Source organism: Ambystoma mexicanum, chromosome 2q, assembly GCF_040938575.1.
Source record: "Ambystoma mexicanum isolate Mex_15411 chromosome 2q, UKY_AmexF1_1, whole genome shotgun sequence".
Classification (NCBI taxonomy): Eukaryota; Metazoa; Chordata; class Amphibia; order Caudata; family Ambystomatidae; genus Ambystoma; species Ambystoma mexicanum.
In genome coordinates this window covers 289,869,003-289,895,881 of record NC_090924.1, presented here as the reverse complement: position 1 = coordinate 289,895,881, position 26,879 = coordinate 289,869,003, and the positions used below count along the sequence as shown (strand labels likewise).

Genomic DNA, 26,879 nt, shown 5'->3' with positions numbered 1-26,879 from the left:
TATCTTCGTAATGTAATTTATTTTAATCCATTTTAACTTATTTCTGTATGTTTGTTTGATCCTTTTTATTCGGTCCATATGCCAATCTGCTTTTGTTATTTTCCTAATTTTTAGTTTTCTTTGGGTTTTGAGTGATGCTCATTTATCAACCTCGGAAGAAAGAAAGTCTGAGCTTGGCTCTGCCGGGATTCAAACCTGCGTTAGCAGGATCTGCATAGATGTCAAAGCGAGCACTCTACTCGCTGTGCTTTCTGACCGACCAATTGTGCATGCAGATTACTGACATCAGGGCAGCGGAAATGTACCTGCGTTGCACATCTCCATATATCCATGCTTGTGTTCATGTGTGCATGGGATATGTATATACTGTGACGGTTGCTACCAGGCAACAGAGAGCTGAACAAACAAGGAGGGGGCCAAGAGGGTGAACATTGTGCATAAGAAGGGAAGGGGAAGCCAGCAATCAATAGGTTCCATCCCATAGTCCTAGGGTCCCATACATGTAGATCCCCCCAGACGGAACATGTATGCATATGTTCAAAGGCTGTGTGGGTCCTTTCTGCTTTCATCCTTACATAGCCAATACTATTAGCAGCAGTACTGTTTAGTTGGGTTGCAGATAAACCTATAGAAGCTCAAATATTGGTCTGGTGGCAGGAGAGCGCACATCAAACACTGCCATTAAGGTCCCTTAGTTTGTGGGACACCTGCCCTGCGCCCACAGGTGTGCAGTGCACGCGCAGCCTGTATTACAATGTTGGCTACATCACTGGAATGTGCACTTGGCTATCCCTGGCTGGCTTGAATAAAGATGTGCAATTAACAGGGGGGGTGCGCTCTGCGTGCAATCAGAGCGCGTGTCCCGCTCTGCGTGTGGGAAGAGGAGCGCGTCCTGTCCTCGCAGCCATGGAGACCAGCCCCATCCGTATTGCCTCGACGACAGGGGCCGCCCACCCCTCAATCCAGCCCTGGAGGCCAATATTGTGAGCAGATTCGATTAATATGTAATGTGGCCAAGAGAGATAAAGGGGGTGCCTGCTCCTGCCGGCCGCTGCCTGATTGGAATCAATCAGAGACCCCAGAAAGCGACGCAGGTTAGCAGGGACGGAATTTAAGCTAACAAAAACAAAACTGCCGGTGTCAAAGGCGAGTGGCTGGGCATCGCTCTAGCCAAGGACGCGCCACTGACTGACAGAGTCTGGCTGGTGCAGTTTAGCTCGTGCGCAGCAGGAGTAGCGCTGCCTACCCCGAGCAGTGCCCGGAGCAGAAGCGGCAGCACGCACAAGAAACGCAAGCTTAGGGCACGTGTGCGTGGGTGCCGGGGCTGAACGCTCCTTTCGCCTGCCGGCGGCAGTGCTACACGATTATATCACCCTGCTGGAGGCTTGGGGCACACTCCACTCGCCGCATCAGTTTTCAAACGCGTGCCACCTGTGAGCACGGCTTCAGCTGGTGTGCTGCGTGCCCAGGCGGCGGACTTCAATAAGCAGCGGGGCTTGGAGGCGGAGGAGGGGGCCGAGGAGTCGAGACTCGTTCAAAAGAACGCGCCGGCCGCCTATTTCAGGGGCTACCTGCGCTTTGCGCTGAGATCTGCGCCAGAAGTGCAAGTCAGCATCGGGAGTGCGCGGCAGCGGGAGGAGAGAAAGTTACTGCACCTGAGAGGGAGAAGAGTCGAGCGGCGAAAGAAGGTAAGCCAACCGCGCAGTGCCCCCCCTCCCGCCCCCCCATGTGGAGACTTGCGGAGGGGAGACACTATAACAATCACTTCTGGCTGTAATATATATATATATATATATATATATATATATATATATATATATATATATATATATATATTTATATATGTATTCTGGTCGGCGGAAGGAACTTTAAAAGTGTGTTTTAATATTCAAAACAGATCCACTAGTTACGATCAGCTCACATAGAAGTATACAAATAGGACAATTCGTTCATTAATGTTCGGGTATATTCATCCATCCATTATTAAACGTATGCATCTGTGTACGCCCTCGTGCATTCGTTTATTTATTCAACAACCCATTCGTTTACTCTCCCAACAACTCATCTGTGCATTCAATAATGCATCCATGCATTCATGCATCGACTCGTTCGCCCATTCGTTTATTCGTGCATTCGCCCAACCAGCATTTCTTGCCCGTGTTCATTCGTTCCTCTATACACACATTGACCCATCCATTCATCCATGGGTTCGCGCACTGGCTCGAGGGAGCGGCCCTGCGCGCTCCTGTGGCCACCGCGCGTGCCCACGGCGGAGAGCCAGTGAACGTCCACTGGGAGAGGTGGGTGGGGTCACGGAGGCGCGGACGGCCCATTCAGTTCACGCTCCTTGGTGGCAGCTGCCTGGCCTTCTCCATCAGTTAGCGATAGCGCCTGGAAAGCTGTGCCTGGTGGCTATTTTTGCAGCAGTTGCATGCTCTCTCAGGAATGGCATCTGTTCCATGAGGAATGGAGACAGAGGTCTGACCCCGGGTACACTGACTGTTACTGAAGGCGCGCGCGCGCGCGCACACACACATGCTGGACCCTGTCTGGGCTGACACGGAGTCATTGGCCGTGTGTGTCCTCTGCCAGACTGCCAGAGCCCTCCTAATCCCCCAGAGCATCATGCATATTCCACCTAATGTATATCAACAACAGGGCGCAGCTTTCATGTCTAAATAGACGGGGAGCCCAACCATGCATATTGCACGCAGTACACAAGCTGGCGTGCCGTTTGACACGTGTTTTGTTAGGGGGCAAAGATGCCCCCGCCCACCCCACGCAGTCCCAACATTCAGGGGAGACCCACTACACAAGAACCCAAGAATGGGCCAAATCTAGCGAGTGTTGACCCCTGGTCCCCTCGGCAGGTTTTTCAGTGGCCCCCGCCATTTTGTTTGCCCCTCTGACTCTTTCCTTGCATATATGTCACGCTCATTATTTGGCGCCCCTGGTGTCCAGCACACCTCTCACTGATGGCGCAGTAGCAGAGGCTAGGGGTGGGTGGTGCATGTGGTCTGAGCTCTTGTGCAGTCCCCAGCTAGGCTTTTGAAGCACACCCAGTCTCGGGTTTCGGTTTGCATCCTGGGTCTTGTAGTTTTGTCTTTCACAGAAGGAATTGTGGTCTACAAGTTCACGGGAAGAAGAGGACTAATAGTCCCAAACTACTGACGTATGACAACTTGTGAGCTCTCCACCTCCTGGCTGTTCCTCTCTTTCCCCTCTTGCTGCCTATGTTTTCAACAGCCGTTTTCAAAGGCTGGACTCGCCTCAATCATTGTGCTTGCTTTGTTTACATACAACACGTTGCTGAGTGGTTTTAATGTTATGTTATGTTACGTTATGTTGATTTATACCAGGCACCACTACCACCCAAGGGCACTCTACAGGCGAGTGAGGAGGGCTGGGAGTGTTAGTGAGGATAGAATGAAAGGATGGGTTCAGTACCAGGAGGACGTCTGTGAGCGTTGTATTGCACATGGAAGTTGGTTCGGGAGGTCCGCCTCGTGTAACCATATGGGTAAGACTCAGTGCCTCGGATGTCTGCTAGTGTGTGTACTGGTGTGTGTGTGTGCCGAGTGATGCTGGGGTGGAATTGTGTTTGTGCGCGCAAGGTAGTTGTAGCCACAAGGATCCAGAGTTGCGGTTGTCTGTTGGTGTCAGACGCTCTGTTGTGTTGGTGTGTAATTGTGCAGTTGATGGATTTATGGACTATGTGCCGGTGGTTCCCTCTAGGTGTGCTTCCAGAATCTCAGGGAGATGGTAGGGTCTGAACATTAGCTAGAAAAGATGTTGCTTTTCCCTCCCTTGGGTGTCATCGGATTTGGTTCCTGGGGTGTGATTCGATGGCCTCCATTTCCGATCAGCCTCCAATGATGTGAAATTATTTGTGCCTGTTAATCCGGTGCTCGTGACGTAGCAAACGCCACAATCTTGGGAGACATGAAAGGAATCTAGTTAGATGTTGTTGTTGTTGTTGAAATAGTTCTACAGGCATCTGGGCTGGGAATCAATAACTGACAGCTGCCACTCACGTATTATGTGGTCACATGGTTTACTTAGAACGCCTCCTCACCAGACGTGGGCAGGCAGTAACAAGTGGCACATCTATTGCAATATAGGACAGAGTACCGTGCCTATAAAATGCTCAGGGCTAGTCATCGGCCTGATTTGATGAGTTCCCAATGATAGACAGGTACGGCATCAAGGCGCAGGCAGATGATGTGGAGTTTAGGTTCTATGAGAAAATGCGGAATATTGCAGGCCACGCACCAAATCGGTCGAAAATAATCTGTCTTTTTGGTGTGTGGCCTGCAATATTCAACATATTTCACTTTTTGGAGGGGGTTCATCCCCCCCAAACCCCTCTATCTTTAAAACAGAGGGTTTCGTCTTCACCCGCTCTGCTCGAAAAACTACATCCCAAATCCCCCCCATTACAGACGCACACACCTCAACACACACACATGCCAAAACAAACACCCCCGTTTCAGCCGTGTCTTCAGCTTTCTGGCCTGGCTCAGCCTCTCAGGCTGCACCGGTGTGCAGCAGGTGCGTGACAGTTGGATTTGGAAAGAGCGCTCTGAGCGGTCTCAGAATAGTCTTTCTAAACCGACCTTTTTCCTGATTCAGAAAACGAAATGAGACCTTTTCAACTAATACCGTATTTTTCAGAATTACACACACTGGTCAAGTCATGCAGTGGGGATTAGAACTCGGGACTCTGATGGGTGCCAGGGGTGATACTGTCCACACTACTCCACGTCTCCGCCTGGAGTTGAGAGGCAGTCTGGGGGGACTTGTTGATGCACCCGCGATGTGCACTCACACCATGAATGGTTCTGCTGCTCTCAACATCAGTGAAGGAAATCCCGAGAGGTGAGGGAGCAGCTATGGAGTCAGGAAAGCTGTCCCCTATCACTAATAGCAATGCACCTGTCACCCCGCCACCCCAGAAAGAAGAACCTAAATAACACGTCAGTGAGGGCGCTTGGAAAGCCCAACACCACGAACTGAACTTGCCTCGTGGTCATGTCCGATCCATTCATCCATCCACCCCTCTCTCCACATCCATCGATCCATCCCACTCTCATTCATTCACGAATCCACCACTCTCCTCCATTCATTCGTTCGTTCGTTCGTTCGTTCATTCATTCATTCATTCATTCATCTGTCCTTCTCCCACCTCGCTTCTTGCTTCATTCATTCATTCATTCATTCATTCATTCATTCATTCATTCATTCATCCACTCATCCATCACTCTCTCCACATCCATCGATCCATCCCACTCTCATTCATTCACGAATCCACCACATTCATTCATTCATTCATTCATTCATTCATTCATTCATTCATTAATCTGCCCTTCTCCCCCCTCACTTCTTGTTTCATTCATTCATTCATTCATTCATTCATTCATTCATTCCTCTCTCCACTTGCCTCTGCATTAATTCATTCGTGAATGCACCCACCCACCCCTCGCTCCTCCATTCATTCATCCGCCCTCTCTTTCTGGCTGCCATAGCATTGAACGCGCGTGCTACATTTCGGAGGAGTGCCGTACATGTAGACCACGCCAGAGGTCATGAAGTGCAGGGGCCATAAAACGAAACTGCGAGAGGCCTCAGATATAGCACGTGAAACTCGTTATGTGTTCTCCTTTGCGAGCAGTTTGGGGTGCATGTCACAGGTACTGTATTATTTGAAATAAAAGAGGGACCGATTTCTTTTCTGACTCCGAGGCACCTGCACACCTGTGCCATCGTGGCAGCTCTTCAGGGAGTTAGGTAAGGACACTGTGGCGGCGCTGGGCGGATGAGGATGGACGTTTAGGCAGCCAATGACGCAGACACACACGAGTGAGGTAACTGCCCCTGCTGTGCTGATGCAAACGTTGAGCTTTTGGTTCAAATATCTCACGATGAGATAAAAACGGCTGACGTTCGCGTTTGTAAAATGCGGCGCCCTGTCAGTTGCGTGCGTGATCCTTCAAGGGTTCAAACGAAACATTACAAAAAAAAAAATAATAATCTTAAATATTATTGTGGGAGCGCTGAGAGACGTTTCGACGGTAAGAGAGCTCAGCAGGTTCAGCGCTTGCTGCTGCGATCTGAGCGTGATCTGTAGGTCGCAGGTTTGAATCCCGGCAAGGCCAACTCCCTTACATCCTTCCAAGGTCGATAAATGAGCACCAATTTCAGTTGGGTGATATTGCATGTGAATATGTGCTCGGTAAAGCGCTTTGGATTAAGGCGCTATATAAATAACACATCATTATCATTGGTCCTTGGCAATGCTACAACAATGTAAGTAGACGATGCTTTTAGTGGGTTAGATTGGACCACTGGCCACTTTGCTGAGAAGACAACCAGGGTGGGCTTACTGCGTAAACAGGTTGTGTTGGATGTTCACTGTCTTGGCAGCCAATGGCTACTAGGGCGGTTCCTGCCCTGCGTGTCCAGCCGATGCGTGATTGCAGGAGGCCCACGTTAATCATTGCTGCTCAGACTCCCAGGGCCACCCGTGCTCTGGAGGGTAAAGCAAACAGCAGGAGCTTGTGCAGCGCAGGCCGCCCAATCAAACGCGTGCTAACGTGCTTCGCGGATTAATGTCCTCTCAGAATCTACAGCGTGTACCTGACAATGGCTGGTGAATGATTAATAGGAACGCTTCAAATAAATAATAATAAATAAGGACCCAGCATGATTCCTTCAATGGAACACAGCCTACGAGTCGATGGTTTGGATTGGTACATTCCTAGGGTCTGCCTGTACACCCAGACACCACAAGGCGCAGCCATGGATGCAAAGAAGGACTTTTTGGCGCCGCTGTTTTGACGGTGGCCTTTTTGGCGCAGTAACTTTGGCGCAGATCTCTTTCGGGACGCACTGTTGGCTGCGGCCAGCCGGCCTCTGGGATCTATCGTCGCTTACCAAATAGGGGCATAATCCCGGCATACTTAGTTAAAAGGAACACATTATAGCTTTAACGTGCACAACTTTTATGATTACCTTGCAATCATACATATATGTATAATGGCAGGTTATGTATGAAAGTTGTGACCTCTATACGCCCCGTTTGTCATGTGGTTAATTGCTGTGCCATGAAAACTGGGTTCCATGTGTTAATATCCCCACAAAAATATCGCCATACAAGAATGGCGCCATATTTTTGCGGCGATATTAACCCATTAAACCTGCATGGGACACCCCCACAACCCCTATATTATTTGAAAAGGAGCGGAGGACACCCCTGCTCCCATTTACCCCAAAAATGATCCCCACCAATAATATCGCCTATGGCTGAACCCGACAACCATATATATGGCGATCATTTTTGTGGGGATAATATTACCTGATACCGAAAACTGGTGACCAGGGTTCAAATGCCTTGCAGCTGTACATTTTCTTGTTAAGAATGTCAGAATTATGCGCCCATTTGCCACAAGGGGATTTGGGCACTGCTGCTAAATGGCAGCAGCTGCACCAAAATCAACCTTGCGCAGAATTGGCTGTCGAGCCACTATGGCCGCACCAGAAGGGTTTCTGCGGCCACAGTGGTGACCCGAAATGGCAGGTACCAAAAGGCTTGCGCCGAAACCTGATGCATCACCATGGATGCCCCACTGACGCTGACCGATGGCGTGTCCCACCTGGGTCCCACCAATCCACAATGATTTTGAACAGTCACCTTTTCCTCCATCAGAGCCCATAAAAAAGTCTGCAGTTCCACTATAACTATCCTGCGGTTAGGCAGTCACTCTGTTCACTGTCTGTGAGCAGAGTCACACTAAAATGCTGCCTGCTGGATGGCTTTTAGACTGAGGCCAGACCGCGTGACGCCACCAGACACGGGAACACCTGGGTATTTGTCTGTTTTGCAAAGAGTAAACATGGCCACAAAATCCCAGACATAGCAGCGAAATGAAACATTGGAACTGTGACAAATTGGCGTCTGTAAGGATGTACTGTTGGGCGCTTTTTTTGTTTTGCCACTCGAAATAAATATCGTTTCTCTGCAGGAAAGCATTTTCGGCTAAGCAGAGACAATTTCCACCTGTGCTTTGCGGCTAAAAAGTAATCTTAGTGATTACGCCAGAGCTGCTTTCAAGTTCCTCCAGCGTATTACATAATCGCTGACATTCATGCAGGCGATAGGTATACACTGAACTACACTATCCACAGACACGCCAACTGCTGAACAGTGAGAGTCCGCCTTTTAGATACACGAGAAGTCTACTGCTTTAAATGTGCACATGCACAATCCAGGTAGCAGCTTCTCATGTTAGACGACTTGTACTGTCTATCATATTTTGTAAACTTGCGCCCAGATACCCTTGGGTTCGGAGTGCTATGTATATAAATAAATAAATAAAACAAATAAAATACATGTTAGGTTTCCTTTCACAATCTATTTTGGGCAATGCTGCATGGGCATCCCACAAGCGAGGCAGGGTAACTGCTGTTACCATCGGCAGCTGGGAGAGGGGCAGCCCCAACCTCCCCGCGCCTGCTCCTCTCCTTCCCCCCTCAACTACTGACACATGCAGTCTCAGCAGCACAAAAGCCACGGAAGGGTAAGGTGCGAACAGTCATCACACCCTTCCTCCAAACAGCAAGGTGCTAAGCGCCATAAAGAAAACAACAATCAGGCAGGGCCCGCGTTCAAAGATCTGCCCCCACTAGGGGCTCAGACAGTCGGCTATCCGGCCGGGGGCTGCGACAACAGCAGCCCCCAACACATACACAACAAAGATCCAGGGCCTCCCTGGGTCCTATAAATGAGAGCAGCATGCTCAGAGTAAACACAATCTGTTTGTGGACCCTAAACGGGGACCCAAGCAAACAGGAGGTTCACTGTTTACTCAGTGTCTTCCAAATCTTCTTGCTTCTTTACCGCAGAACCCACCCACCCTACAAAACGGAGAGAAGAGCAAAAAGAAGTACAAGGCACTGTACGGTGCCCACAACAAGTCGTGGGACACAAGAAGGCGGTACGGGTCCGAGGGGGTAACCTCAGGACCCGGTGCCCAAAAGTATGATACCATCATGATATGTGATATTGTTATTGTCATAACCCATATCTGTACAATAAAATCCTACGGCCTTTTATTGCCAACACTTGAAACAGGTTGTGAGCCTATCATTATGGGTGAGGGTTTGGGGTTTGGCCATTACTAATGCATGCATATGGGTTCAGCAGTTATGTATTAGCAAAACAACTGTCCATCATACAGATGTCTAATGCAACCTCAGTGGTCGAATTGTACGAAAAGAAGTAGTGGAATTATGTTCCCTACTGGCATGTTCACGCTCCCTACTAACCCCATCGCCACGCTCCCTCCCACGCACAATGCGAAACTCCAAACACCCACGCCTGCTGTTTAAGGGAACTGAAAGTGCAAGTTTCAACTTCTTCCTACACTTTTATTTTAAAACAAAATAATTCCGGATCAGTTTCTTTTTAAAATAAAAATATAGGAACAATCAAACGCAATAAAAAAAAGTAGATGAGCACCATTCCAAGTCTATCCCAACCACTTCGACCACCTACTCTATTAAGGAACTTATATTTTAAAGTAGGGTAAGTATGAAGTGGTTTTTAAAGAGTCTGCTAAAGCAATTTGCCTTAGCTGCCATTGAGACGAATTTAAAGTGTGGCTTGCAGCCGTAGAGTGCTGCATAGCTGCGTGAGAGCTCCCGGCCCGATCCCGGTAATAATGACCTGAGGCTCCCGCGATTGTTCTTCAAACACCCCCGAAAACCGAGGATGGTGCGGGGGAGTCCGGTGTGACACAACGGATGGGGTTTTGCTGCCTGGGGGTGATCCTCGACTGTGCTCCCCATCGCGGACAGTGGAGCACCCGGGACCCAAAATGGCACCTTCTGAGCGGGCCGAGGGCTGGGGGATCAGCCACACAGCCTTGCCATGGAGATCACCACTAAGCCCCAGAGGTACTAGCAACTCCCCGGTAGTCCACCAGCAGATCCTGTTCCTTCCCTCTAATCCCGCTGAGGTTGAACGGCGGCTCTGGGCTTGCAGGAGGATCTCCATGTTCGGTCTCAAATGTCACACCGCTTGATCAGCCCTGGCCTGGACTTGGCATAGGGGGGCATTCCTATGGCATGAATCATCGTGGCCACTGCCTTGTAGGGGCTGTCCTTTCATGCTCCTCGGCCCCCAGCAGACCATAACCAGCACTCTGCAGGTGCTGGGCCTGTGGTGGCCCCCCAGATGACAGATTTCTTCAGAAGGGCTTCGCTCTCCCTGGCTCCATAGCGCGGCAGCAACAAGGGAAACACAAACCTCCTCCCCCGGGATCTGCATGGTCAGGCGCTGCTTCTCCCCTGCAGCATATCGAGGTGGGGCCGAAGTACTAATAGGAACGCAGTGCTGGGGCAAGCATCCAGGCTGTTGGCTGGCGACCATCCAATACGGAACAGCTTGGGTGTCACCTACACACAGACATCATGGCAAATACCCATTAAAATGGACAAGCAATCAGACATTGCTTCCCCACTGCTGGATAGCTTGGAGAAGGCCATTATAGGTGAAAAAATAGAAGCTACGGTTCATGTGGAGGAAACTGAAGTGAGCCCCATGCCCCCCTCCCAGGCTGTCACCAAATCGGGCCTCAAAGATCTGTTAGCGGCCATGACATGGGATTATCAGAATGGCACAGGCGAACTACTGAAGAAAATTACTGCCCTGGACAAGCACACGGAGGAGAGAGAGAGCAGGACTGCAGAAGTTGAAACCAACCTGTCCGCGAACAACTATGAGCTAAGTCAAGGAATGAACCGAATTATGGCTCTAGAAGCCAGATGCGAGGCAATGGAGGCAAAGCAGGAGGATGTGGAGAACTGTTCCCGCTGCAATAATATTCGCCTGAGGGGCATCCCTCCCTCGGTTTCTGACTGTAACTTGGAGGAGTTTGTTCAGGACCTCTTCTGTTTTGTATTGGACTCTCAGATAACACAGAAGCAGAGATGGATAGAGTTCACTGCCCTCAACCGAGACAACTGCAGAACAAACCCCTGCACATGCTAGCCAGAATCAATGTTTACAAGGTCAAAGATTAGATCATGAAGGCGGCTAGGGAATCGCAGAGGATACAATTCTGGGATGCATCTTTCTCCCTGTAGCAGGAGCTGGCTGCCACCATGCTGTCAAAAAAGGAAAGATTGCACCCCTTTGACAGAATAGCTGCGGGGGAGGAAGATTCCCTACCGATGGGGGTGTCCCACATCACTGCTCTTCACTGCAGGTGGCAAGCACTGTAAGGTGGGATTGATAAAAGACACTGAATGCCTGCTTAACCCAGGCTCAGAGAGTGAAGGGCAGGAGGATGGCTCAGGGTCTGCGAGCGGTCCCCCCTAGTAAGGCCTCTGGGCCCTGGACCCATGCAGATGGGAAGAGGAGACGATGGGGACCATTGCACACAAATCAGAATGGTTCACCCGGATGAGATGGGCTGAGTGTTTCTGTGGGTCTCCCCTCCTCTCCTTGCACAGGGATCGGTGGGTTTCTCCATCGGGGGAGTTGTTGTGGTGGGAATGGAGCACTAAACTGAAGAAGACAGAGGGTGGGTAATGATTGTACAATTGCTGTCTGTGAATTCGGGGTTAAGCTCCTCAGCACCCCGTTGAGCCCTGCTGATGGGTCCCCGGGCATCACTTTGGGCTTTGTTGCTGGGTCCGTGTTGGTTGCCCCATGGAGTGTGGGGATTTTCTTTCTCCTCTTTCTCCTTTCTCCCATGTTGGGCTTTGGTAGAGGGGGTGGGAACAGGGTGTGAGGTGGGGGGAATACTATTGGAAGGGATGCATGATTTTTACATAGTTGTATTGCCACAAACTTCTCAAATCACAACAGCCTATAATTAAGGTTGCACAGTCCTATGCCATTACACATCTAGGATTGCAGAATGGGTAAGCCACAATAGGAGACAGGTAATACAGGGCTAAAGGTAACGTGAAGGAATTATGCATGCTCACCTGGAATGTACAGGACTTTAATTAGCCTGCAAAGCGTAAATCGGTAGCTCAAAGACAGACGGACTTCTCTGTGGATATAGCTTGTCTGCAGGATACGCATTATTGGCTAAGGACGAGTGGCGCCTCTGGCATGGGCGATGCCCAAAGGTGTATTTTACCATCTCTTGGGAGAAAACAAGATGGGTAGCATTGCTATTTAGCAGGGAAGTCCTCCTGACTGAGATCTTGGTGAAAAGGGATGCTCAGAGTAGGTGTGTTCTGGTCAAGGGGTGCATGTTTGACCAAAAATGCACCTTCATATCGATGTGCTGTCCCAACAGCGAGCAGAACCGTTTCCTGCAATCACTCACCCCTAGTATAGCCTCCGTTAGTGAAGGCCAGCTTCTAATCAGTGAAAACTTCAACTTAGTGCCGGATACAGCAGTGGATAAAACCTTTGCCCCGCCTAGAGATGACTACACAAATGCAGTAGAATTAGCAAGATTCCTGAGAGAACTTGGGGTGATTGGCATCTGGCGACTATCCAATGAAGTGGTTCACAACTTCGCCTTATATTCCCATGCCCATAGGCTTCGCTCAAGAACAGATTTACTTCTCATGTCAAGCTCACTTTACTCATGCTTGGGTGAGGTAGACATCTTGCTGCGAGTTATTTTTGATCACGCCTCAGTGCCGGCCTCTATTAGGACACTGAACTTCCCTGGCCCACCTAAGCGTACCTGGAAGCTACACGATGCTGTCCTACAGGACACATTCATCTGCCAGGAATCTCATCAGCCACTTTTCACTATTTCACAGAACATGACACTCCTGAATTCTCCCGTTCCACAGTATGGGATGCGATGAAGGCAATAATACGAGGGGAATTTATGACGCGTACAGTAGACTTCACCAGGGTCAATAAGCTGGATCAATCCCAGCTAGAGGAGGAGGTAACAATTCTTGAGGGGAAGCACAAGGCCACCCAATCCAGCAAGTCATGGAGGGACTTGAAGAGAGCCAAAGCCCAACTATGACAGTAAGGAGACCTCTTCTGTTTACACTTTGGGTGAAAGATCTCTTTGCTATTGTTTCCACCACATGGTGGAAAAATACTTAGTAAAACACAGGCAAAGCACCCTTCACTATTCACTTTTTCACTACATCTATGGAAAAGTGTAAATGCCTCTCACAATTAACAATTGTCGGAGCCATCTACAATGGATCACATTGGTATTTTCCTGCTTTTACCAGGATGTAAAACATTGGTGGCTTTTATTGGTATCTATTGGTTTTCTGCCAGCATAAATATACATGTAAGTGGGCAAAGAAGAACATTTGGTGGAAGGACCTGGAAGAGCACGCAAACAATTTAAGCGTGTGCTGCTTTTCAACTTCACCGGCCAATTGTACAAAATCCTGCAAGCATAAATGTGGCAGTAAACGCCTTTACCACCAGTTTTTCCACTCCGCATGACTTGGAAACTGCCCCCCATGATTATAGCTGTACTTTCCCCACTGTGAATTCAAGCGTATAAGTTCCAGCATGCAAATTATTAAGAAACTACAAAAAATCTTCCACAAAGTGAAATGCAATGCATGAATTGTTTCACAGAGTTCAGCTTGTTCTTTACACCCATGATTTCTAATCACCCAACAATACCACTCAAATTGCCTATTAAAACATTGTATAATTCTAAGAAAAAAAGAACAACAGCAATGGTCAGTGCCAGTTATCTATTCCTATAAGTAATCACTTCCTGTTGTAAATGGTCTGATGGTGAGGCTTGTCTTTGATGTGACAAAAGTTGCAGATTTGTATACCTTTCATTGGACTACCTGAAAAGTCTATGGAGAGATGGAACACAACATTAGCGTACAAGTGCCAGAGACCTCTTCATTAGATTTTTAAAGCGAAATCTTGTTTTAAGGAAAGCCACAGCACACATCATTCTCAAATCAGAACATTTCATTTGCTGGAGGAAAAGAATTAATGAAACTTGGGCCTGGAATTTCTTTCTTATCTAAAAGACCCTAAAAGTTCCTGGAAGTAGGGGGCAGAAGGGGTTGAAAACAGTACACACTCTGAGAGTTGCATTTAACCATAAAATAACTCCTTTCACATGTAACCTTTACGTTAGGTGCACACAGTCTTAAAGTGGCACCTGCTAGTTTCCTAAAATTACTGTTATTTAAAAAAGTATTGAATTGAGAGGTTTGAAACATATAATTGGGAAACGGGGACAGTTTGTATTTTAATCACAGAGATTCAAAAAGTGTTTTGAAGACTCTAAGTAGCGTCAACCTACTGGAGACTATTACAGTGTCTAACTTTTCTTTGCACTGTCTTTGATTTGAGGGAGACAGAGCAAGGGAGACCCTGTGGGGATTTGTCCCTTGTCTGACTGTTAAATCTGCCTCTGCGGCAGAGGTAGTTTCATTCAATGTACGCAGGAGGATTTACATTTTTCTATGCTGTGCTCCTTTAGACACCTTACAACAAAATCCCATATTATAACCAACTACTTTAGGATGTTTATAACTTGTTGGTGCGAAACCTGACATTTTTACAGCATGAGGGTTAAGGATTTAATACAATTAAACATTCTCGCCCCGTGTCCATTTGCACTTCAATTGAAGCTGCTGGCATGGGGTGGGTGGGCCAAAATAACACAGTCACAGAGGAGACTCTTTGATGTAAAGGATTTATGTTAGTGGGGGGCATGTTTAGCCAGGAAGCAAGTGACAGAAAAAACATCCTGCCATTTTAGATTTCATTTTTGCATCACTTCTTGTACCTGACATGGCTTCTGGCAGATGAAGCTTCTTAGCATGACAGCCAGAGGGAAGGCACGTCATCAAAATGTGTCACTGATTGGCTCCTAGCAAATGTCTTGCAAATACACCAGCCCCGTCATGGGATTGAAAGATGCAATGAGTGTTGTCTGATCAAACAGGTGAAAACTTGATTCATTTTTAAATGTTTTTATTGGCATTTATATTGTACGTCACCAATTCGGGGTACACTTATTAGCCTCTGTCAACATTTACATGGTAAACAGTTAAATAATAATAATTAGCATGCAAGGAAACATAAAGAACAATGAACAAACTAAACAATCAGTCTTCGTTGCCACGTGAACATGCTGGGGCTCGTGACCCAGCCTTTTTGACCTTTCGGACCTTGGAAACTCTTGGGTGATGGACTGGCCCAGAACGCCGGGTCTAATAACTCCCCTGCTGGGTCTCAGGTTTTATCTTTAGTCTATTGGTGTTGCGGTGGGCACAGGTGGCTCAGGGGGGTTTATCGTCCAATGGGTGGAACATGTCCCATATTAGGGCTTTCCAGTCCTCATATGCTGGGCTTGCCCCTCCTCCCACTATATTCACTCCTTCTCCCCATACTGTTGTCTCTGCCCCTCTCCAGTTCTCCAGTTCTTTGTGCCACCTCTCGAATTGTGGGCCCCTAGCATATTTCCATGCCATGGCTATTGATCTTTTAGCTAACACACTCACCATGTTCAAGAGTTTCACTACGTGTCGCAGCTTACTTATTCATGGGTATGCTCCCAAGAGTCATTCCTTCGGGCACCATTCGTAAAGCGCCAACCCTGTTCTTCTATTTTGGACAAGAAGTTTTGGATCTTCAGACATCCCCAGAACATGTGTATCATCCCCACCCTTTCTGAGTTGCATCGGTGGCACAAAGAGTTAGTGTTCTTACTGAATTTGGCTATCCTTTCTGGTGTCATGTATGCCCTGTATAGGACCTGTAATTGAATTAGTCTGACCCGGGCGTTCCTTGACACCTCTCGGGGGTATATTAGGAATCTTTCCCATTCCTTTTCAGTGATAACTTCTCCCAGGTCGGCCTCCCACTTCAGTTTCAGGGCCTCACTTTTGGGGTTGAGTCTGTCCGCTAGTTGAGCATAGAGCCTAGGCACTGGTTTCCATCCATCCCCCATGTTGTATAGTAGTGGGTCCTGTTCTGGTTCGCCTGGCCACTCTTTCCATTGCGACTTGGCCCCCTCCCTGACTCTCCAATACCACAGGAATTGGCCTTTGGGTAGGCCTTTGTTCGTTGCCATGGACTCAAATTCTCGGAAGGTCCCTTCTTCATATGTTTCCCCCAAGTGTAAATGCCATGCTCCTCCCATTTTCTCATTAGGGCAAGATCTGCTTTCCACCTGCATACCGCTGCTGCAATCGGAATGTCTGTGAGTAGGGATATACCCCTCCTGTGAGTTTCAGGGTCCTGTTCCAAACCTTCCTGCCCAACTCTACTTGCATCAGGGTTTTCCATAGACATCCCGCCGGAACCCATAGTGTTTCTTTCAGGTTCGATGGTGCCGCAAACTGCCTGAGTTGTCTGGTTTCGGAGGTGTACTCATCCGCTAGCCATTTGTCCACGTGGCTCAGTTGGGCCGCCAAGAAGTACCTTTCGAAGTCTGGGAGTTAGATTCCACCTGCTTTGTATGGTAGTGTTAGTGTGTTGAGGGATATTTTATGTCTGGTGTTGCCCCATAGTAGCTCTCTTAATATCTTTTCTAGTAGTTGGAAGAAGGAGGCCGGAATAAGGCAGTGTATGTTGTGGAAAAAATATAGGAACCTCGGCAGCACTATCATTTTGATCACTGCGGCCCTGCCCATCACCGACAGTGGTAATTTGGACTATAACTTCATTGATTTTCTTAGCCCCTCTACCACAACCTGGGTGTTACCCCCGTGCATCTGCTCGGATGTGTGGCAGATGTTGAACCTAGGTATCTGAAAGTGTGCAGTTTCCATTGGATTCCCACCCTTGGAAGGTCGGCTTCTTCTTGCCCAACCATTCCGGCCAGTGGGAATGCAATAGACTTCTCCTTGTTGAAGGTGATCCCTGACACTCAGGCGAAGTTCTCTAGGACCTCTAGGATTGTTGGTAGCTTAAGGTGTGGGTCTCTCAAATATAAAAGCACATCATCTGCGTATAGTGAAACAATGTGGTATTCACCCCCTAATTTGATGCCAGCATCAAAGAACTGTTTTCTCATGTATATAGCTAGTGGTTCTAGGCTCAGGATGTAGAGCATTGGGGACAGTGGGCAGCCCTGTCTAGTGCCTCTCTGGATGTCCCACAGTCCTAACACTGTCCTCCAGTCTTAACTCTTGCCACCGGTGATTGATATAGCATTTTTATCCATCGGATGAAGGATTCCCCCAACCCAAATTGTCTTAAGACCTCTAGCAACCATTACCAGTATATGGAGTCAAAAGCTTTTGTAGCATCTAGAGATACCACTGCATATGATTCATGTGAGGTTTTTGTTTGTGCCACAATGTGCCACAGTCTTTGTAGGTTTACTGCTGTGCTCTGGCCTGGTATTAACCCATTTTGGTCTTCATGCACTAATGTCCCTATTACCTTTGTCAGCCTTTTGGCCAATGTGGTCGTTAATATTTTTATGTCATAATTGAGCATGCCAGTGGCCTATACAAGACACATTCGTCTCTTGGTTTCCCAGGTTTGGGTATCAGCACTATAAGTGTCTCCCTCATACTTTTTGGTAGCGTCCCTTTCTCATATGATTCTTTAAATAACTCCAAGAGAATGGGGTTTAGGCTGCGTCATACTCCTTAAAGAACTCAGGGGGTAATCCATTGCTGCCCGGAGTCTTACTCGTGGACAGTGACTTCATTGCTTTGTTTATGTCCTCTATTGACAGGTCCCCATTTAGGGTCGCCCTCTGGGCTTCGTTCAGTGCTGGCAGGCCTATCTCTTCTAGCATGTCTAAGATGTCCCTCTGTGGTACCACTGTTGCATGGCTGTACAGCTGGGAGTAGAACCGCTTAAAGGCATTGTTGACTTCCAGCTGCGATGTGGAAGTCTCGCTGGTGGGGTCTTTAATTTCAGTGATCAGGAGATTTGGGTGTTCCCTTTTGCACAGCAATGACAAGAGTCTGCTTGGCTTATCCCCCTCCGCGTGTGCTCTGGTGGTCTTGGTTATGTAGTTAAACTTTGCTAATCTGGCCCACACACTTTGGCAGTCATTTCTGGCTGTGGAAAGTTCTTCCTCTGCTTCCCTTGTCCTAGGTGCAGTGGTTTCGAGTTGAGTGATCAGCCTTTCTCCCACCTCTGGTTCATTCCTCAGGGTTTTCCTGATGCCCCCAGCACTAGCAATAACTTCTCCCCTGACCACCACTTTTAGTGCTTCCCATGCTATATCCCATCCTTTTGCACTCCCCACATTGATGTCTAAGTATTCTTGTATTTTATCTTGGAGGCCTTCCCTGAAGGCACAATCTGTGAGGGCTTCTGTTGGCATTTGCCACAATGGTATGGGTGGTTTAGGCCCCCGAGCTTTCCATTCCATGAGGAGTGGGGAGTGATCCAATATCGATCTTCCCAGGTAAGCTACCAACTCCACTTGGGATAGGTGTTGTTTGTCTATTAGTAGGTAGTCAATTCTGGTGTAGAGTGTGTGGGGGGATGCGAAGTATGAGTATACTCTATCGTTTGGGTGTAGTTCTCGCCAGACCTCTGCAAGGTCCAATTTCTCTATTACCTTGTTCAGTAAGGACTGGACAGAGGTGGGCGGCAGCGTTGGAGGGTTAGATGTGCCCAGCGTGTGGTCTCTTATGCTATTAAACCCCCCCATATGAAAAAACAATCCCGGTTGGATGTTAACCTAGCACTTAGCTTAATCAGGTACGACAATGTCCTGTTGTTGGGGAGGTAGGAGTTGACGATGCATATATCTAGTTGCTCGATGCTGCCTCTCTGTATCAAATATCTCCCCTCCACGTCCACCTCTTTTGACAGCTGCTTGAATGGTATTGCGCCGTCAATCCAAGTATATACTCCTCATGCGTATTTGGAGTAAGCCGCGCCAAAGCCCTGTCCCCCCACCATTCGGTCACTTTGGCAGTGCCCTCAGCTGTTAGGTGTGTTTCTTGTAGGAGTGCAATTGAGACGTGCTTTCTATTCAGATAGGATCTGATCCTGTTCCTGCGCATATAGGAACCCATCCCCCTGACATTCCATGTCAGCACCTTTATGTCAGCCGCCATCTTTATGTTGCGATGTCCAGATTAGCAGTTCTGATGTCCATTATTCTCATGTGTATGTTGTGGCGAAAACTGAGAAACATATCAAACAATGACTTGATAAACACAACCAACTGCACCTAGCAGTTGTGCCGTGTGGGCAACGCTCAGGTGCCCCCGCCACTTCTTGACCTTTCCAGGCCGTCCTTGGCAGGTTGTAATGCGACGGCAATAGGCCTGCATCATTCTTTTTGCGGGATCGTTCAATCCTGCTCGGGTCAGGCAGTATGATGGGTCTCCCGTCTTTGTTGGTAGAGGCATTGGCAAAGTTTGTAACTTATTTAGAATAGGCTGTTCTCGGCAAGGCTCTGTTGGGTCAGCGTTTGGTCACGTGGCAGTTTCCTCATCGCTTGCCATGTTATTATGCTTGAGTCACATGTTTGCCACTGCTAGTGTCTCTAGGAAGATAGCCCGTCCTTAATGTATGACCTTGAACCTAGACAGGTAGAGCAGCATGTACTTTAGGTTCAGTTGGCGTAGCTTGGCCTTGACTGGGACAAAGGAGTTTCTCGCTCTCTGGACTGTCGGGGTGTAGTCTGGGTATATTGTGATCTTGACGTTGTCTCTGCTTATTGAGCCCCCTCTTGTGAATAGCGTAGTATGATTTCCCTATCTTGGAAGTTGAGGATCCTGGCTATGATTGGGCGGGGGTGTGAGCCGGGTGGTGGTTTCTTCTGCAGGGCTCTGTGCGCTCTTTCAACAGCAAACCCTTGTGAGAGTCGGCCAGCCCCTCTTTTCTGTTGTAGTAGGGTTTCTACAAAGTTTGTAGGGTTGGGACCCTCAAGACCCTCTGGAACACCAAGTAGGCAAACGTTGTTGCGTCTGGATCTTCCTTCCACATCCTCGGCCCTTTGTTCCAGCCACCTATTGCGTCTTTCTAGTTCCTCTACTCTGACCTGCACATCCTTCGGCGCTGTGGACATTTCATGTTGCTCTGATTCTGTGGTGGTTACTCGTTCCACAAGGTTGCGCATGTCTTGGCGCATTAGCTGTACGTCTGATTTCACTTCCTCTATCTTAGTGTCGATGAAAGAGCAGAGCCCTGATACTGCATCCAGTATTTGCTCATCTTTGGTGTGCTCCTCAAGAGCTTGTTGAGTTGGTTCAATCCCTTTGTTTGGGTTCTTGCCTTTGTTCCTTTGGTCTGACTGCTGCAAAGGATTCCATGATGTTGGTTTTGTTTTTCCCTTTGGGAGGGGACATGTCCATGCACTGTGGGTTAGGGCTGTATTGAGTCACTGATCAAGGCTGGGCCGCCTGTGTTTTGGATCAGCATGTATGTGTGCTTCTGTGAAATCCTCTTGGTATGAGCTTGATCCAGGTCTTTTGTACTGTTGTTGGCAACCCTGTTGGAAGATTACCTCCTTAGTGGGGGGTTGGTGGGGATGGACTGTTGCTTTTGCTCGCTTTAGTATGCAATGTTTGGTGCCGGGGCCAAAGGCACTGACACCCCGTGTGGTTGTGCCCTTAAGGTATGTTTCCCTTCAGTACCCGTATCAGCCCCGCCGTGACAATCAACGTGTTTCTCTGTTGCTCGAGCTGGATAGTGGTCCACCATGGTGAGGCAGAATGGTCCCATGTTGGCTGGTGCGAGCGCACAGATGTCAGGAGCAATATGGTTGCCAGGTGATGCGGCCGTTCGGCGTTGGGAGTGGTTGGGCCAGCAATTGGTGTGGGCGCTTATTATTTTCCCCAGGTGCAGCCTGGCCCAGTGTTCCTTCTCAGGTCCAAACTTTGCTGTGTATTTGGCCCGTCTTGCCTTAGCGTTGTTTCTGACCCTTGGGTGGTTATTCAGGGCAGAGTAGGTGTGTTCTGTACTCTCCCGCTACTGTGCTGTGCAGCCTTCGGGTGTCTGCCGGCGCTCGTTGGCAGCCGCTGTGTGGAGTTCCACTGCGGCAACCATTTGGAGTCTTAGTCCTTCAGACATTGCGCCTTCTTGTGGGCACATGCCTGGCGCTTGCTTCATGTGCCATGGGTTGGGGCGGAGGGCCTGATTTTATGATTACAGGCAGCCAGTAAGTGTTATGGCCACTACCCGGTCCAGGGGGTCCTTATTATGTTTACTGGGCGGTATGATGAGAGGGGTATTGCTTCACTCCTTCCCCAGCCTCCGCTGGTCCCTTCCTCACCTCTCGTGGGCTGTGCCGCCCTGCGCCAGCCGGGCCTCCCTGCACCTTCAGGATGTTCACTCCGCTGTCCGAGTCTTCGTGTCTCACCTCCTCGCTGCGTCCTCGCTCCAGCCGCAGGTCCACAGGCCCTTTTCAGCCTCCGATGCTGTCTTCCGCCCGAGCTCCAGCTCCCAGGGCACCTCCGTAGTGGTCTCCGTGGCTGCTTCAACTGCCCCCAGTTGTCCTGCTTCCACTGCTGTTGTCGAGCAGCCTGGTGATGGTCCTTGCTCTCCTGGGCTTTCAGGTTGCCTCCGCTGGTCTCACTGGAATCAGGCTCGGCTCCTCACAGCCCTGGCCTTGCCGCAGTGGCACCCGCTGTTCTCGCGCCGCCAGGCGTTCGCTCACCAGACAGGACCCTCCCACTGTCAGAAGCCTCGGGCCTCCGCGCCTTTCGCCATCTTGGCTGTCTTTGGGGCTCTGTTTTAGCCACCCGCTGGGGAGGTTTATAGGGTCCGATTCGCCATGTTCTTTCCATGCAATGTGCAGGAACGGTTCCGCTGCAGGAACGTTTGCTGGTTGGACTTGTTTGCTAACTTTTCAGCGTAGTTTTCGAGGATCAATCGAGGATTGAGACGGGAGCACAGTCTCCACACAGACACATGCACAGTTCGAAGAAAGATTTCCAGAAGGGAGTAAAAGGCCTGTTCATCAGCAGGGGAAGATGACCACTGAAGGACCAAAAGCTTGACTGCTGCTGACCGTCCGGCACCTGGGATTCCCATGGTAACAGTCCTAAAGTCACTCTGGCCACCTTCCCTCGCTGGAGCAGAGCCTAAGAGGGCCACAATTCTTCAAGGGAAACTGTTTTGGAACCGTAATCACTGTAAAGTCCGAGGTATTACTCCTGACATTTACTGTTGATCAGCATTGCAACCTTTCATTGATGAAGAACTGGGGTCTGTCTTGAGACAGCGAGCACCCCACCTGATTGAGCCACCTGATGAATTGTAAAAAGAGCTGCCTTGTGTGCTACAAGGAATTTGGCACATCAAGATGTTGCGAAGAGAAGCACAGATGTGCGTGCTTCACCGTGTGGAGCCTGCTTAAGTAACTAATGTAGTGAAACTGTGGACTATGATATGATATGATATTTTATTTGTATCGCACTCATACACAAGTGTTTCAGAGCGTGATTAGGAAAGGGAGGGGAACAGGGGAGAAACACACAAAAAAAAGAACAACAACAATCTTACTAGGCCCAGTGACATTGGGAACGCACAAGTGCATGGGAAGGGGACAAAGGGAAAAGTGCATGGAAGGGGGAGAGTGGAAAGTGCGGAGCAGAGGAGAGAAGATAATAAATAATAAATATAAATAAATAGAAAATGGAGGCAATAAACAGTGGAAGTGCAGCCAGCAAGTGGCAAGTGCTATGTTTATGGCATCAGACAGGGTAGGTCTGATAAGTGCAGGAAGAAAAAGGGAGGGCTGTATGGGTACATATACAGTCCACCAGTGCAAGGGGTGGCCAGGAGGCAGTGCAGGAGGGCAGCAGGGTGAGCAGGCCCTTAGCTGCCCTTTCGCCAGAATTCATATGTACCCAGCTCTTGCCTTGGGTCCCAGACACTGGTTAGGTCTCCGGTTCCTACCTTGCACAAATACACTTTAAAGCAATCGTTTTTATTTAGTAATTTCACTGTTTTGGTATAGTCCGTGCAGAGCTATCACCTTTATGACTGAAACACCACTGAGCTGAGTTGTAGGGCAAGTTCAGTTACAGCGTGTTCAAGCCTTTACTCTCCCGCGTTCGTCTTCTGGACACTATCCGATGTTGTTACAGTCACCAGTCTGGGACAGAGACACCCTAAGACTCACTGAAGTAGTGCTTCCCCCACAGACTGCCTGGAATCACCTGCATGTAAGTCCTCCCTCCGCCACACGAAGAAACAAACATATGGACATGTCTCCGGCGTCAACACATGGGGCCTCATTAGGACCCAGGCGGTAAGGGGTTTACGGCGGCGTAAACAGCGCCGACCCTTACCGCCTGATTCCGAGGTCCCTTAGCGCCATGGAGGTTTTAACACCTGCTTTTAGCAGGTGTTAAAATCCATGGCGCTAAGGGACCTTGTTGTTAATTACGCCACCGTAATTTACGGTGGCGTAATTAACGCCTTCCCCACTCCCATTATGCCCTATGGGGCAAAAATGGGAATGGGGAAGGGTAAATGGGTTAATGGGGACTTACCGCCCCACTCACCTCGAAATGGGGCGGTAAGTCCGCCAACCACCATGGCGTAAACGTAGTTTACGCCATGGTGGTAAAGGTACGACCCAGGCGGCAACTTACCGCCTGGGTCGTAATGAGGCCCCATGTTCTTTGAATCTGACACATTAAAGTACTTTCCAACATGGGGTATTGTTAACGGCCGTTTTCATGAGTGGATTGTGTAATATTGTGCACTTTTGTAAAACTGCAGTGGTGTTAACTGCATGGGAGCACTCAGCTCAAAGGACACCTACCCGTGGTCTTTTTCGCATTTGTTATGTCTACAGTTGATGAATGCCGGAAGTTTATGTGCAGGAAATATCGTCATGAAATGCTAAGATTACATTTGATTGGGAATAATGAAAGGTTGCCGCCCACTTCGCATATCCTGGAATCTGGGCAGGTGCACATTGGCCTGGTTTTGGGGCAGACTGTAGGAGTCAGGCACAGAGGCTGCATAATGTTGAGATACCCAGGGGTGAGGACAGGTAAGGCTTTGTGCTCAAGGTAGAGTGGGTTGAGGTCATGGGTGAGCTGGCCTACAGGGAACACTGGAGATTTCCCGGTTGGTCTCTGCACTCTGGGCCTCTTTTGTTTGGTAATCTATTTTATTTCCACATGCTCTTATAGGAAAAGTTTTGGGCTTGCTGAAAATGTGTAATATGGGGCCACCTTGAACATTATTTCCAGGGCCTCTTTTGGTTCCCAGGCCACACATGGTTGAGGTTGATACACTGCACCACTGGGAATCAATGCAAAGTGATAAATACATGATTCCAAATATATGGTGACCAGCATGGTTATGAACTCCTTGAAACCTGGGAAGGAAATTGATGATGCAGATATGATTGCAGTGATCAAAACATGGACTTGGTGATATCACTCATTAGGGTTAGGAAGGATATAACTTTATAAGAAGTTCCACCAATACTTCCACTTTGCTCTCAGGTATTGGGCTGGGACCCATGAAAGGGTTATGCAAAGGGCAGTGGAATTGGGGGCATTGGACCCTCAAGGAACATCTCATTCTGTCAAGCAAAAAGGCAGTTTTACTACATCCATGACTTGACATGAACAAGGCATTGTGCAGCGGGTGACCTGCGTGGTTTTAGCACACATTTATTCTGATGGCTTAAATGTTTTGAATGAATCATGATCTCTGGAATTGCTCTGAGAAAACGTCCAGATCATCACATTCAGTCTGCCATCCCATTAAAGAATAGTGAAGTCCATATGAAAATTGGGATGGCTCGCACATCAAAAGAGGCAGACACAGTAAACTGCCAGGTCACATTCCAGACACAGTAAACTGACAGACAGGTCTGTCTGCCTCATTGAGCACCATCACTGAGCTGTACCTTGCTTTTGGGTTGCTTGCATTCTCATGCAGAAGGAATGGAACCTAGCAGTTCAGGGTGGAATGTCACGTTTGTTGGAGACCAACGCCTCCTTGGTTCTTGAAGTGCAACGGAGTGTCAATCGTATACATTTGAAAATTGAGTCAATGGGCCTCATTACGAAGTTGCCGGTCCGGAAACAACGGTACCGATAAGCTTGCCGGTAATGTTGTTTCCGGACCGCAAACTACGAGTTCTGGGAGCGGGTGCCATTCAGCCCACCCCTGGCGGGCGGAACAGCACCCGCTTGCAGACCTTGACAGATGCACCGGCACCATTCATGAATGTTGCTGGTGCATCCATCCTCCCCATTCCCATTGAGTCCAATCGGACTCAAATGGCAATGGGGAGAAAAATATTTTGGCTCCCGGCAATGAGGAATTACCGGGACCACCGGGGTCGTAATGTCCCGGTAAGTCCCCATTGCCGGGCGCTGGAAAAAAATGACCTTGACGGCAGCCGTGCCGTTTTTCCGGGCACGGCTACCGCCAGACTCATAATGAGGCCCAATATCTCCCCAGATGTGTGCCAATGATGGAATATTGAGGTTAAATATTATATGTGATAAGGTGATAAACCCCACAGTTGATTTCTGAATTAATCAACAAGAGAATGCCACCGTTTCACTTGGAGATTGTGATCAGCCAAGGAGGATGCAAACCATTCAGGGTGGTGCCTTTGATATCCTTATTAAAGAGACACTATCATGAATATTTTGTTTTAAAACGTTAAAGTAGTCACCATTGGGAGCTTAAGGAACACCACAAGACTGATGAAACCGTATAGACTTATACAAATATGCTGATAAGCGCCCAAGAATAAGCCCTGTAGTTGGATCGTCGAAGCAGCAATTGCCTTCACCTCCTCAGCTCACATAGTGATGGCTTGGTATTTGCTTAATATTTCCTGGTGTGCATGGGGCTTCTTCAAAACAGGGGTGATAACTGCATGTTCTAGCACTTCCCTTCTTCAGGAGCATATTTCACAGAGTCTGTTCATATCAAAATTACGGAACAAAAAGGGGATAGTTTCAGATCAGTAATGGTATTACTATTAATGCATTAGTTTAATCTCTGAGTAATAATACATACATTTTACCTCAAAATGAGGATAAAAACTCCTTGTGTCTAATCTAGGTAAGCAAGTTAAATTCCAATCTGGAGAGGTGGGAAAAGAAATGTATATATTAGCAGCAACATAGGGCCAGGAATTCTCATATGGCCATAATTGAAGAGGAAATATAGGTCTGTATAGGTGAATATAGGTTCACAGCAAGTTCACAGAGTCAGGGTGACACTATTCCTTCAATTGTTTGTGCATTAAGAATAGATGGTAAGTCTTTGTCGCGTCATTCTAAGAATATAAATTGTGAACCAGGATAAAATCCCAATACGTAAACGAGATATTGGATTTAGATTATAGAGAGCAATCTGTCTTACCTGACTTTAACAGACAGTTGATATCTTTACTGATGTTCTTTTGTGTTTGTCAATGTGGAACTACAAATTTGCATGGTCAAAGATTGGCGCCTCTAAAGGTATGACGTCCCACGTATAGGACATGATGATGCCATCGATGTGTGTGAAGTATTGATGCGAAACGTCATCGTCCTGTAATGGCGTTCCAGGAAGATATGAAAGATGACGATGTAACATGGTAGACATGTTAGAAGGTAGAAAAAAGTGTATGGGAAATAGAGGCACTGGGCCTCATTACAAGCACTGTTGTTACTGGACCGGCATCTGCCGGAGTTGCTGTGCCCAGCAGGTCTGACCCTGCCGGCCACGGTAGGCAGACTTTCACGTTATTAACGGTGCCGGTGCTTCCATGGTCCCTGTGGCACTCAGATGGGAATGGGGATTTACCATTTAACGGTGCATGACTACTCACACCGCCGGGGCTGTAATGGCCCAGGTTTCTCCAGCAAGCCAGGCGCTGTAAAATTTGCAAGTCTGGCGGCAACCTGTCAGTTTCTACCGGCATGGTTACCGTTAGACTTGTAATCAGGCATACTATCTTAGAATAAGGGCCAATAATTTATTATAA

At 48.4% G+C, this 26,879-nt stretch overlaps 1 protein-coding gene across 1 annotated transcript in view; it reads left to right on the top strand.

Annotated features, from left to right (window-relative positions):
• Positions 1-855: 855 nt before the first annotated feature.
• SSTR5 (somatostatin receptor 5) overlaps positions 856-26,879 on the top strand; it is a 218,224-nt gene continuing 192,200 nt past the window's right edge. The window contains exon 1 of the mRNA XM_069647255.1: positions 856-1,688. The gene's annotated coding sequence lies outside the window, so the exon portion shown is untranslated. The remainder of the gene's footprint in view (positions 1,689-26,879) is intronic.